Source organism: Phoenix dactylifera, unplaced genomic scaffold (assembly GCF_009389715.1).
Source record: "Phoenix dactylifera cultivar Barhee BC4 unplaced genomic scaffold, palm_55x_up_171113_PBpolish2nd_filt_p 000609F, whole genome shotgun sequence".
In the NCBI taxonomy this organism is placed as follows: domain Eukaryota; kingdom Viridiplantae; phylum Streptophyta; class Magnoliopsida; order Arecales; family Arecaceae; genus Phoenix; species Phoenix dactylifera.
The window spans coordinates 263,154-275,544 of NW_024068005.1; the positions used below are offsets into that span (position 1 = coordinate 263,154).

Consider the following 12,391-nt stretch of genomic DNA (forward strand, 5'->3'; position numbering starts at 1 on the left):
AATAAAGATCTACCTCCTATAATATTTTAGCTTTTTTATAATTATTTCCACTGGTAATTTCTACTTTAGAAAATGTGAGGCGTGACCTAGTTGGGTTGGCATGGGTCTAGCCCCAAAGGGATTGGTGGAGCCTAGGGCTTGAGCAAAATGCCCTTCCCCTTTATCATCTTTCCTCTTCCCATCTCGCCTAGATTCTTCATCCTCTGCCTTATTTCTTCTCCTTCTTGAGCTTTCTCACACCCTACCTTGCTGCCGCATACTCATCGAGCTTTTCTTGCTGAACTCCATTGGCTATCTAGACACTGAACCTACCCCCAATTGCCTTCGCATCTTCTCCTTCTCTATCTCTCTCCTCATCTTTTTTTTCTCCCTCCGCTGATTCTTCAGACCATCTTTACTAAAAATGAATCAGCATCATTTGACTAATCTGGGTTTCATCCTCTACTATTTCCTCTTGTCTCATTAAAATTCTTGTGATTCTATTCTATCTTCTTCTGATAACTGTTGATGTATGAAAGAATTTAGTGTTGGCATTTCCATCCTTTAACCATATGGTCCTGGTCTTTTGTCTCCAGAATATTTCTTGCATTTGAAGGTTTTGATGATAAGCTCTTAGCAGGGACATGAGGTGCATATGTTGCTGTTTAGTAAAACCCCCCCGTTGAGCTTCCATTGTCTGTAACATATGTATCTCTTCATATAACTGCTGCCTTTTTTAGAATAAATTACATAGACTTCTCTTCCAATGCTTAATAGCTTGCTTTGTGTTCTGAAGGAGCATTGTCAACCTGACTCTTGGTGAATGATGACCCTCATAATGCCAAGCTTGTTTAATAACTCCTTGAATGCCTTCACAGAATAGCCAAAACTTTTCAAATTTAAAAGGTATTGGACCTCTAGGTGTTTTTCCAGTTGCAAATGACAGTATAGGGCAATGATTAGAGGCATATCTAGTTAGATGACTGAGATGGGATTCAAGAAAGAGATCAATCTAAGTATCAGAAGCAATAGCCCTATTCAACCTTTCCTATACCAAGCAAGTACTAGTCCCAAGCAGCTATTGCACCAAGTGTAATTAGGTCCCTGGTAGCCCAAGTTTATAAGGCCTATTTGTCGGAGGAAGGTCCAAAATTTAAGGACTTCTCTATTAATTTTAAATTGTTTACCCCTCTTTTTTTACCTTTAGAAGAAGTTATGCAATTAGAATCACTAATAATAAGGAAAGGTAAGCCCAAAGCCATAACCATACTAGCCTTAGCCTAAAGGTGTTGGCACTCAATGTCATAAGTACCAGCATAAACTACCCCCAAAACTTAGGTTGGCCCTCACTGTGGAGTAATGACACCAAAGTCTACCTATCTATTAGAGTGAGAAAAGGTGATACTGCCAATATCTTCATGCCACCCTACAATAACTCCTCTTGAAAGGCCAAGTGTTGGAATTATGTACACGTCCCACAATGGATCCATCACCCTTTTGATTCTATTCATGTTATTTTTAAAAAGTCTGGTTTCCAAAAAGCAACATATAGAAGGACTGTGTTGATGATTCAGAGTTTTAGTATAGTTGACAAAGAGATTTTTGGCTGCCCCCGACAATTCCAAGCTAAAATTTTTATGGCGACTATGAGGATGAAGGGTCTACATCCTTGCCATCAATTATAGGAATCTTAACAGCCACAACATTAGACCCTTCACACTGATCAGTGGAAGAGGGATCCCTAGATAGAGGTGACACTAGATTGGGCTCATCCTTCAGGTTGGAATTATCATGAGATAGAGGAGCATTATCGGCCACAACATTGGAAGCAACAACCTCTTTTCCTTCGCAGATTTGATCTCCGAGTGTGTTAGCATCTCAATAAGCCTCCAGACTATTTTTTGAGTGTATACTATGGAGAGATATTGTCAAGGGGTAGAAGATATTGCTGCTGCATTCTTTTGGCTTCAGCTCTCTTGTGTAGATTCCTCCAAAATTAGTACTTGATTTGCAGGGGAGATCTGATCCCGAAGAAGAAGTTATCTTTTGAGATTTAGCTGGAGACCACTTCCTTTTTTTCTTTGCTGATGGAGTAGCCACAACCTCAATAGCTATTGTAGATGCCAGTGTGATTTTCATGTTTTGATTATCTGACCCATGGAATGCCGTACCGGCCCGTACCGGCCGGTACGGGCCGGTACGTACCGGTCCGGCCGTGGACCGGTACCGGAACGGATAAAAAACCGGTATTTCCCGGTTTTTTATCCGAACCAGCCGGTACGGGTGCGTACCGGCCGGTTCGGGCCCGTACCGGCCGGTTCGGGCCCGTACCGGCCGGTTCGGGCCCGTACCGGCCGGTTCGGGGCCCGTACCGGCCGGTACTGGCCTCGTACCGGTGCGAACCGGCCGGTTCGCACGGGTACGATTTTTTTTTTTTAGAACCACAGCGCCGCGCGCTGTGGTTTTTGAAACCACCGCGTACCGGCCGGTACGGGACCGGTACCAGCCGGTACGTACCGAACCGGACCGGTACCGTACCGGTCCGGCCGGCCACCGGTACGCCGACCGGTACCGGTACGGCGGACCTTGATCTGACCTCTTGCCATATTTGCAACCAATAAAGGAGCAAACCAAGATCACAAGTCCTCCTGAGGTGGAGACTATGACCCTGGAGGCACCTTTGGAGGGGATTTCTTTGACATCTATTTCGGTTGCACTCATCCTCCAGGTTCTTAGTCAGTCGAAGGGTTCGGAGTGGGCGATCTTCTACTCCCAACTAGTTCAGATGTAGTAATAGGAACCCTTACCGTATGAATCCAAAGCCTGTAAGTAAGCTTGGCATCAGTATCTGTGGCTATCAGACATCCATAAGATTCACCTATACACTACAATATCCCGCAAGAGTAATAGATTTTTGGCAGTTCTTCATAGGTGAACTGCTGCCACAAAATATAATCATCCACTTGCACTTTGGCACCCAAGTAGATAGGCTTGGTGGTGTCGATGAGCACACACCTCCTGGTGAAACCAGTTTGAATTGAAGACTCTATCCATTCATCTAGGAACAGCAGAGTTCTTGTGACCGAAACAATCTTCGAAATTTTTTCTTTCTCCCAAAGTTATAGTGGCAAGTCGGGGAGCTGAATCCATACTCCGGCATGTCGGATCAAGTCCCTACCAAGCCTGAAATTCCGCCTCCAACTCTAGTGCCAAGAGTTGGCCTGCTAGGGACCAAGGCCCCATCGCAAGGACCCAATTCTTGACCTCTTCCAATGGTAGATCAAAGAGTAGCATCCCTTCAGAGAGTGGCGAAACATGGAGGTCTCTCTCCACATTCTACTAAGCTCACATCTCATATTGCACAAAGTTAGGAGGAAAACATCATCCGAGAAACTTACCCAAGAGAGCAGCTTTCCATTGACTAGAGGACCGTTGGATCTCCTTCACACCACAACGTCATTGAATTGAGTTTCAAGCATCACGATCTCCTCATCGATCATCTTCGAAGTTTCCCATTAAAAGCGCCAAGCACCTTGGACCACCTACAACCAAGATTTTCCTGTTTCCATTTCCTTGGAACCAATTCACTGTGAAAAACTCTATAGAGGCGAGACATTCGCATTTTTGGTTGACAAATCCAGCCTCTTGGATATACCCAACAAGGAAGCCCTTGCCGGAGATGGTCGATTAAAGTCCATCTCAGCTGATTTCCCCTTTCACCAACGTGCTCGACAATCTTTCATCATCATACCTTGCTTTGTTACATCATTTATTCCAACGCGCCATCAAGCATCTTCAGGATGACCACAATGAGCCTAGAAAAAACTTTGATCCCATCACCTACAAAGCTAATTCTCTGTTTTCTTTAAAGCTAGGGTCTATGTCAATATACATGAGCTGCATTAATTTTTTGGAGTCTTAGTCATAGATATCTAAAGTTTTTGATTCCATATGGATGCAAGAATGACTTGCGTGCATAATGCACGACGAGAAAATGAAAATGTAAATATAAACTTATATAATAAAAGAATAAATAAATAATTTTTATAGAAAATAGAATAAAAATAAAGTATAAATAGAAAATATTTAATAAGTAATGACCATTTCTTCATACCGATTGGTACTCTTAACTCTTTCAATTGCTTCGATCACCGTGACACTGGTTGGAGCGCAACTTTTTTAGAGTTTTTTCACATGTCTAGACTCCAGCGAAAAAAATAATTAAGAAGGTTTTCAATTTTCTAAAATAATTACTAAGATTTTCTGGATTTTTTTTTAAAAAAAAGACACCAAATAGGGCCTAAATTATCCAAATCCTCAGCTTGTAAAACATATTTCCCTAAGGGATTGGTGAAGATACAAATAACTTTGTCTTAACATCTGATATAGGTCAATCTAGTTGTCTTTCCCATCCTTTGGACAAACATACGTGGATATCCGTATGATTGCTCCTTTCATGATTAACCTGTTTTATGGCCAAAGCAATTGCAAACTAGATGTGAGAGTTAGATCACAAAAAGTACTTAATCACTATATCAGGATACTGAAGTGACATTAAGGATCTTCTTTTCCCTTGTTCCCACATCATTGATTGCCCAAAAAATTTATACAACAAAACAACTTGGTTGAGATAAGAACTTGAGATTTGTTGGACATACAGATGGAATACCTTATGTATGTAGCTTATGAAACTTTTGGAAATCATGAAACTGTAGGAAATTCCCAGCTACAGCAAGTCTATCATTCTCTTCCTTTTCCTTTCTTTCCAACGTATATATATATATATATATATATTCTTTCGAGTTTCTTGCCTCACATTTTCTTAGTAATGCATTGTGGTTCGTCCTGAGTATTTACTTGGCCATCAACTTATTTCTGTTACTCACTTTTTTTCTATGTCATGACTATTTTTTAAATTTCAACACGGTATTTGCTAAAGTTTTTAGGCTTCGGCAGGGAAAGAGGACCGGCTGAGCCTTTTGCTAGAACGTTTGCTCATTCCCATTCTCTTTCTGTGCCTGCGGTTTACGAGAGAGAATACAAACGAGTGTTCTGTCGAGAAAGTGGAGATATCTGTGGATCAATATAATTAATTTAAATTTTGATGTGTCCCTCTGACCACCTGTGTTTCATTACTCAATAGTGCAAGATGGTTCATGCAGCTTTATTGGAGTCGCATAATTGACACATCAAGGATTCAATTTTGTCTCTACTCTGATCATTTGAACTATCTTGACTTGTAATTAGTACTGCTGTTTCTACTGGTGTAGAACACCTTGAGGTTAATTTACAGGCAGATATGATCTATCTCACTGTGAGCAGGATTACAGAGTAAGGATTCCACCTCATTTTCTTGCTAACCAATCATTGCAGTGTAAACATTGAGCTTAATGTCTAGAATCTTGCCACCTTTCCTTTTTTTTCAATGGTGGAAACTCTTTAGAGTAAAGTCATTTGCATGAGGATAAAGGCTCTGTTATCCACCATTCCCTTACTAGTCTTCGTTATGACTTGTGAGCTTCCTCTCTAGAAAGCTACCAAAACAAAATAATTGTGCTTCTAATTTCCTCTCCATCTCTAGCAAAACTGTGGGAATGAGTTGCACAAAAGGTTAACTTGAGGAGAGTTAGAAGAAGGATAAAAATGGGGGGAGAGAACGAAAAGGGATCAATCCATATAGCCTAAGAAGCCCAAGCATACCACAAGGCCCAACACATAAAGCAGCTAAGATCTGTGGGCCCCAACATGACATCCAAGATTCTTAAATCTGGGTCTGCCCATCAGTTTCTATGCTTAGGAATACTCAACCAAGTGCTTTCTTATAGCGCCCATATATGTGTTTGTATTTTGGGTGCCCCCACCTTTTGGCTTTTTGAAGATGAATTTTGATAGCAGTGTGACGGACGATGGGAGTGGGGGAGGTGTAGGTTTCGTTATCAGAGACTATAAGTCCTGACTTGTGGCGGTAGGGAGTCAGTGGATCTTTGATGCCTTGGTAGTGTGCGTCGAGCTCCGAGCAACCTGGGATGACACTTTTTTTGCCCGTTAGATATTGGGGGCGGATTGACTTATTCTTGAGGACGACTCGTCCACGGTGATCGCTTGGGTCCAATGTCGGAAGCATGCTGCTCCTCGACATTCGCAGACTACTGCAGGAGTGTGATTATCATCAGGCTACACATACCTACAGAAAAACGAATGGAGCGGTTAATTGGGTTGCATCCTATGTGGCCCACCATTCTGGCGGATTTGTGTGGGCGGATCGGGACAGAGTGCTGGATTCTTTATTTGCTTTGTTGTTTTCTGATTTTGTTGGTTGCATCTACGTTCGTAGGATGTGAACTGCCGTTGTAACCAAAAAAAAAAAAAATGTCAATTATGAGATCATGCCTCTCGCTTTCTCAATCTCAATCAAATTGTACCTCTCTCATGGAACTTCTAAAGAAAATGGATTCCATCTCTTTCTATAATTCAACATCCAAACAGATTGGACTTTAATTCAGAGTCGACCTCTAAATAAATTGGACTCTATCACTAGCTCTTTCTCATCTCTCCCCTCAATAATATAAAGCAATATAAAGTAGATACAGATAGACAGATGGTAAAAGAAGTAAAGAACATCTTATAACAATATCAATTTTTCCTTCCTCCAACTGATTGCAAAAACAATCCAAGGCCCTCACAAGGAAATGGTGTCTCTCTACACAGTTAAAATTGGCAATCGTCTCCGAGCAAGCATTCTCCGGAAGAGGAAATGATGGTATACGGAAGAGGAATGCGTTCCACGGAGGGCATCCCCTCCCGCTCGCGCTACCCCTCCCCGCTACTTCCCACATCACGCATAGCTCCTGGATCCGGCTCCTTCTACCGCTCCCATCTTTCCCCTCTCCGGCGACCTATGCCGCGCCCGTTCCTTCTCTTCCGGCATCTCAGAGCTTCCATTTTCGGGTGATTTCTCGCAGCCCGCGGGAGGGATCAGCCTCGTGATGTTCGGCGCCCAGATGAGCTTGGAGGAGGCCGAGAGCTTGCATAAGAGGTGAGATCCGGCCCGCTTCAGGCCCCGGAAGCTTGGGGCTTTGGTTGATATTTCTTGAACTTGATCTACTTGCGAAGTGCTGTCTTCTCGATGGGACTGATTTCTTGATACAATGCTGGAGTATGGATTGCGGAAAGCGGTGATTTTATTTTTAATTTTTTTTATTTTGACTATGCTTTGATTGAATCCAGCATGTTGATTTCTAGATTGGGTTGTGAAATGCTTTTCTGGCGATTTGTTTTTTTACGAATTTTTAACTTCCAATCTGTCTGTTTTATTTTTTTTCCCTGTCTGGTTATTTGTTTTAAGAACCGTTCTTTTGCTGAAAGTTGTACTTTTCTATGCCAACCATCGTAGCTGTCAATGTACTGTATATTCAACATCCATAAATTTGTGCCTTGTGATGGCTGCTAGATATACATGCGCATGTCTAGAAGACAATTGATGTTTCTTAATTGAATTCCCTGTGTTTCTTCATGTTAGTTTTGAAGCCTATGCAATGACAGTGCCTCAACTGAGTTGCACAATTGTACATTCTTCCAGTGCCATTATTCTTGTTGTTTGCTGCCTCTCCATGTCTGTTAATCTCTTCACCTGCTGAGAACTTCCTGGAATCCATTCTACAATTGACATCACGAGAGGCACATTCAATAAAGTAGATAAGTTTTGTTGCACTAATATGCACCAACATGATTTGAATTTACCTCAGACTAAAAGGCACCATCTTAAGGGATCCAAGGTGATACCGAGTTACAGTATGGCAGTCAGCAAGAAGGAAGTATGTTTTGTAATTCAAGATTCACTATCTCCATATAGAAGACTCAATCCACTAATCTGAATATTGTAATTTGATTCTCAGATGCCATCCGCCCTTGCACACTTGTTATTCCACATCAAATGTAACTGACAGCCTCATAATCACTGATAAGCAATTTTGAAGGGACCATGTAGCTGGTTGTTGTATCTAAGTGCCCTTGTCAATTTATCCTTTCTTTTTCAGTTTTTGCATTTGCTATACATTCTTTATATTAATTTGGGACATGTCATTACTGGGCTTTTTATATAAAGAATAGAATTGGCAATCAAAATCTTAATTTAAGGGTTTAGGATTCCTAGCTTCAGTAATCATTTTTCCACGGGCTTATTTGTGCTGCCTGAGATTGGCTTACCAGGCATCCGGCCAAGTCAACAGGCTTCATTCCTTCAAGGAAATGATTGTATCTATTGTAATCTGGTGAGGTCCTTCTTCCCTTCACACGATCATGTAAGAAACAGAAGTTTATGCTCATGGATGGGTTTGCATTTATTTTGTCAGTCAGGCTGGATGTTTAAGGCCCTAAGCTTGCATTGGAAAGGTGGATGTTATTTTAGTTGTGCTTACTTTCTGCAAGCCTTTCTTTGTAGTATGTTTTTTTTTTAAGGGATATGATGGAACTCTGGTTTGCCCAGAAAGACTAATGGAATAAGTACATGGAGATCATGATGCCATGCAATCAATGCATATTTCTCATATCAGAAGTAAGAGCACATGGAACATTCTGTGCAAAGGGACCTAGTCCACCTTGTCATAACAATTAATTGTATGATGTCTCGACTATTTGGTGATTGGTCAGGTGCTGAAAGTTTTAAGGTAATTAAGTACCTTTTTTAGTTTCGTTGTGATTCTAGGAATATTTTGAGTGCTATTGTAGCTGGGTTGGCCTTATGAGTTTATGACATGTCACACAAAATATATAACTAAACATGTCATTTCAAATTTAATCATATGAATCCATGGCATTAGTAGTTTCAGTTTTAATATGCTGGACTCTAAAAAGGTTGAAAATAGAATGTGAGGTTAAGAAAATTTTCGTTCCATCTTTGATTGTCTTAAAAGTCAAAGTTTTCATGGTCCAAACTCCTCATCTAGATGGTGATAGTGCATATTGCTTCTTCTTTGTGCTGGTTTAAACCTAGTTGGTAACCTGTAGTAATCTCATTGATGACAACCCCACTATTTTCCCTTTAACTGCTGATCTTTTTGAAGTCCTTCAGCAATGCGGTAGCTAGAAGGCTATTGCACACTGAACTAGAGAAAACTGCCACTTTTGCTGCTTTATATTACATTACAAATGTAATTTGTCACTTCATTTTGTTGTTGTAATACTTGAATTTCATTTATCAGCACAATATATTGCTCAAGCATTATATTATATATGTATACAGCTATTGCCTTTTTTTTTTAATTATCTAATTCTTAGTCTGTGATATTTGTAATTACTTTTTCTTTGAGATTCTAATATCTGCATAAACTTGTTCATGTAGTTTGTTGAGCAAGAACAGAGATACCTTAACAACTAAACAATAGTTTATATCTAACAAAGTTTGAACAATTGATGATGCACTCCATACTTGATGAATGATATTATTTGAAGTCCGAATTTCTCTACATAACAGTTACCAACATTTTTGGAAAACCAAGCCATCAATCAAAAACTAGCGAACCCAGCAACTTACCACCATTAAAGGCTAATATCAAGGTTTGCCATACCGGTCGGTATCGTACCATATCGAGCGTATCGTACCGGTACCAAACCGGTACGTACTTTCATACCGTACCAACACTCGGTATGCCTTGCCATCTCTACTATACCGCATACCGACATTGTAACGGGATGATAGATATGGGGTTTGGTACTTGGACGGCGAACCTTAGTTAATATCGACCTCAACCAACACCTGAAGATGCTTGGTGAGCAACATGCAAAGTAGGTTGAGAAATCCATTGTGAGGCATGTTATTTCATTCTCACGTGCTATTGAATTAATGAAGGTCCAAATAAATCTATTATACAAGATTTTTCTTATCATTGTCTTTGTAGTTATCTCAAATATCATACTATAGAATTATACATAAACTGAGTGTCTTGATCTAACACCATTAATCCCTGAATGATTTTATTCTTATCAGATATGTTTAAATATGTTTAACATTTGTGTAGAATGTATTCATTTCATGTGTATTATGCTCATTTCTTTTACATGATTCTTTGCAGAAATGGATATGTTCAATGTTGTGCCTCCAATAGCTAGTTCTGATCCAGTCCAGAAGCAAACTTCAGATGGGTCAGAGGGAGGGAAATATGTGTGGTGGTTGATAATTGTATTTTTTGTATTGCTAGTTATCACAATATTATATTACTATTGTCGCGGTTGGTTAATTAGAATTCAAGACAATGAAGAGAGATCTAGGAGAGGTGACTTGAGAGAGATTGAATTATTTCCAACATCTTCATATTTATCTCGAGAGACAAAATCATTAGTTGATGAGGTTTGGGGTAGTGATGAGAGAGATCATGAGGATATAGAGAGTTGTGCTATATGTTCTTCAGGGTTCAAGTTTGGAGAAATGATTCGAACATTGCCATGTAGCCACTTTTATCATACAGACTGTGTTAACAAATGGTTGATGACTAGAGCAACATGTCCGCTATGCCGGCGTAATTTTTCACAATAGCTTGTATGAGTGCAATACGTGCTTCATGTTAGATGGCATGCTTAATAGTAGTGCACTCATACAAGCTAGTGTAAAAAATCTTACTAGTATTGCAACTCTGGTCATCTATCATCTATTAATGCAGAATGTGGTATAAATACCTACATAGCATTGTTTGAATCATTTCTCCAAATTTGAACTCTGAAAAATATGTAGCACAACTGTATCCTCGTACTCTTTCATTGCTACCCACACTGTCATCAACTAATAATTCTCTCTCGAGCTAAGCATGAAGATGTTGCAAATAATTTTCTCTCTCTCACGTACAATCTGCATCTCCTGGATCTCTCGTTATTATCTTGAGTTCTAACTATCCTAAAACAACAATATAAATACAATGCCTTGGATAATCTAATTTTTAATACCTTGGTTTCAAATTTGAAATATTGGAATCCAGACATGATTTTGGAGTTGAATTGAATGTTTTAAACCAATAGTCTATGACATTTTTTGCATCTGAATCCATATCTATTATGATCTTGGTCATGTTTGGATTTTGCATTCCTTAATCATATTTTGTTTCTACTCATATGGGATTGTCTTTGATAACCTTTGTTACCACAAACAAATAATTGCATTCAGCATGATCAAAAAATTAAGACCCCTGAGGATGCTTGATAATATTTAGCAATGAAATTAGTATTTTCCAAATCAATGATTCTTATCATAGGCAAAGAAGATGTCTTGCCCTCATTATGGATCCTTACATAATTGAAGTCCTTAATGGAGGATTGTTTGTTTGGTTCCATGATGATCTTTTGTTTTTATTTTTTGATTTGTTTGCTGAGGAAGTGGTATATAGAATAGATAGCTATTCGCGACTATCTAGGGTGGATTGACTACCTTGTATGTGTTACTTTTATGAAGTCGGTTTTTAGATTTTGGATACTGAATAGGTTACCAACTGTGGCCTTTTTGCCACTAGAATCTTCTTGATAGTCAATACTTTGCAGTTACTTTGTAGTACGTAGATGACTGTTCGTAAGCCAAGTTTTATGAGATGGAGTATTTTGTGATTGCTAGTTCTTGCTTTGGGGCATCTCAGGGGTAAATGTAATGTTGATCAGAGCACTTATTTTGTTGGTGTGTGAATATAAAAATACCTTTTGGCCCTGTAGGAAGTCAGAGTGTTTTATCGTGGCTTGGCGTTGTGCCGATGTTTCTTATATAAAAGGGCTTAAACTGTGTCATTCAAGAGGTGGTGCACAAATTGATGTGGAATCAAGATTTGTCGTACCAGATAGGATCAGTGCATACCGATCGTATACCAGTATGAATCGATATATGCGATACAAAGAGCGTGCCGATACTTGGTACGTCAAAATCTTTCACACCAAGGGTGTCAAACAGCTGCACTCATTCCAAGCCGAACTATGGCAGTCACATGTGACTTTGCATGGAGAACTTCTTGTAGAAGAATTCACTTTGTCCGCAGCTAAGCAGACGCCATAGCCAGCCAGTGCTTATTTCATATACACATTGACTCTTCTTAGCAAATGTTAAAAGATTTATTTTGGCAGATTGGTTTTGATTTTACGTGTGTATATTTGGTAAAAGGACATGATGTTGCTTTTGATTTTGTTTAAGATCTGGTAAAGAGGCATGATATGGCTATTAGTTATGGTGGTTAATCCATTTCACAAATAAATTCAAGCACTTATAATGCTGTTCATCTAGGGTTTAGGGTTATGGGATCAAGCCCCATTTTTATTCCTCCAGCACAGCTCTCATTTCTGTTTGTATTATTGACTTTCATATATTTAACTCTATGATTGCTTAATCTGATTGTACCTGCATATTATAATTTCACCAAATGTTCCCCCCTCTGAAGAAAAGGCTACT

At 39.6% G+C, this 12,391-nt stretch overlaps 1 long non-coding RNA gene across 1 annotated transcript; it reads left to right on the forward strand.

Moving 5' to 3' along the window:
- The first annotated feature begins 6,515 nt into the window (after positions 1-6,515).
- Positions 6,516-12,324, forward strand: LOC103711328. The gene is made up of 2 exons (XR_001879695.3): positions 6,516-7,015; positions 10,050-12,324. It is a non-coding gene; the product is annotated as an uncharacterized LOC103711328 (long non-coding RNA).
- Positions 12,325-12,391: the final 67 nt, after the last annotated feature.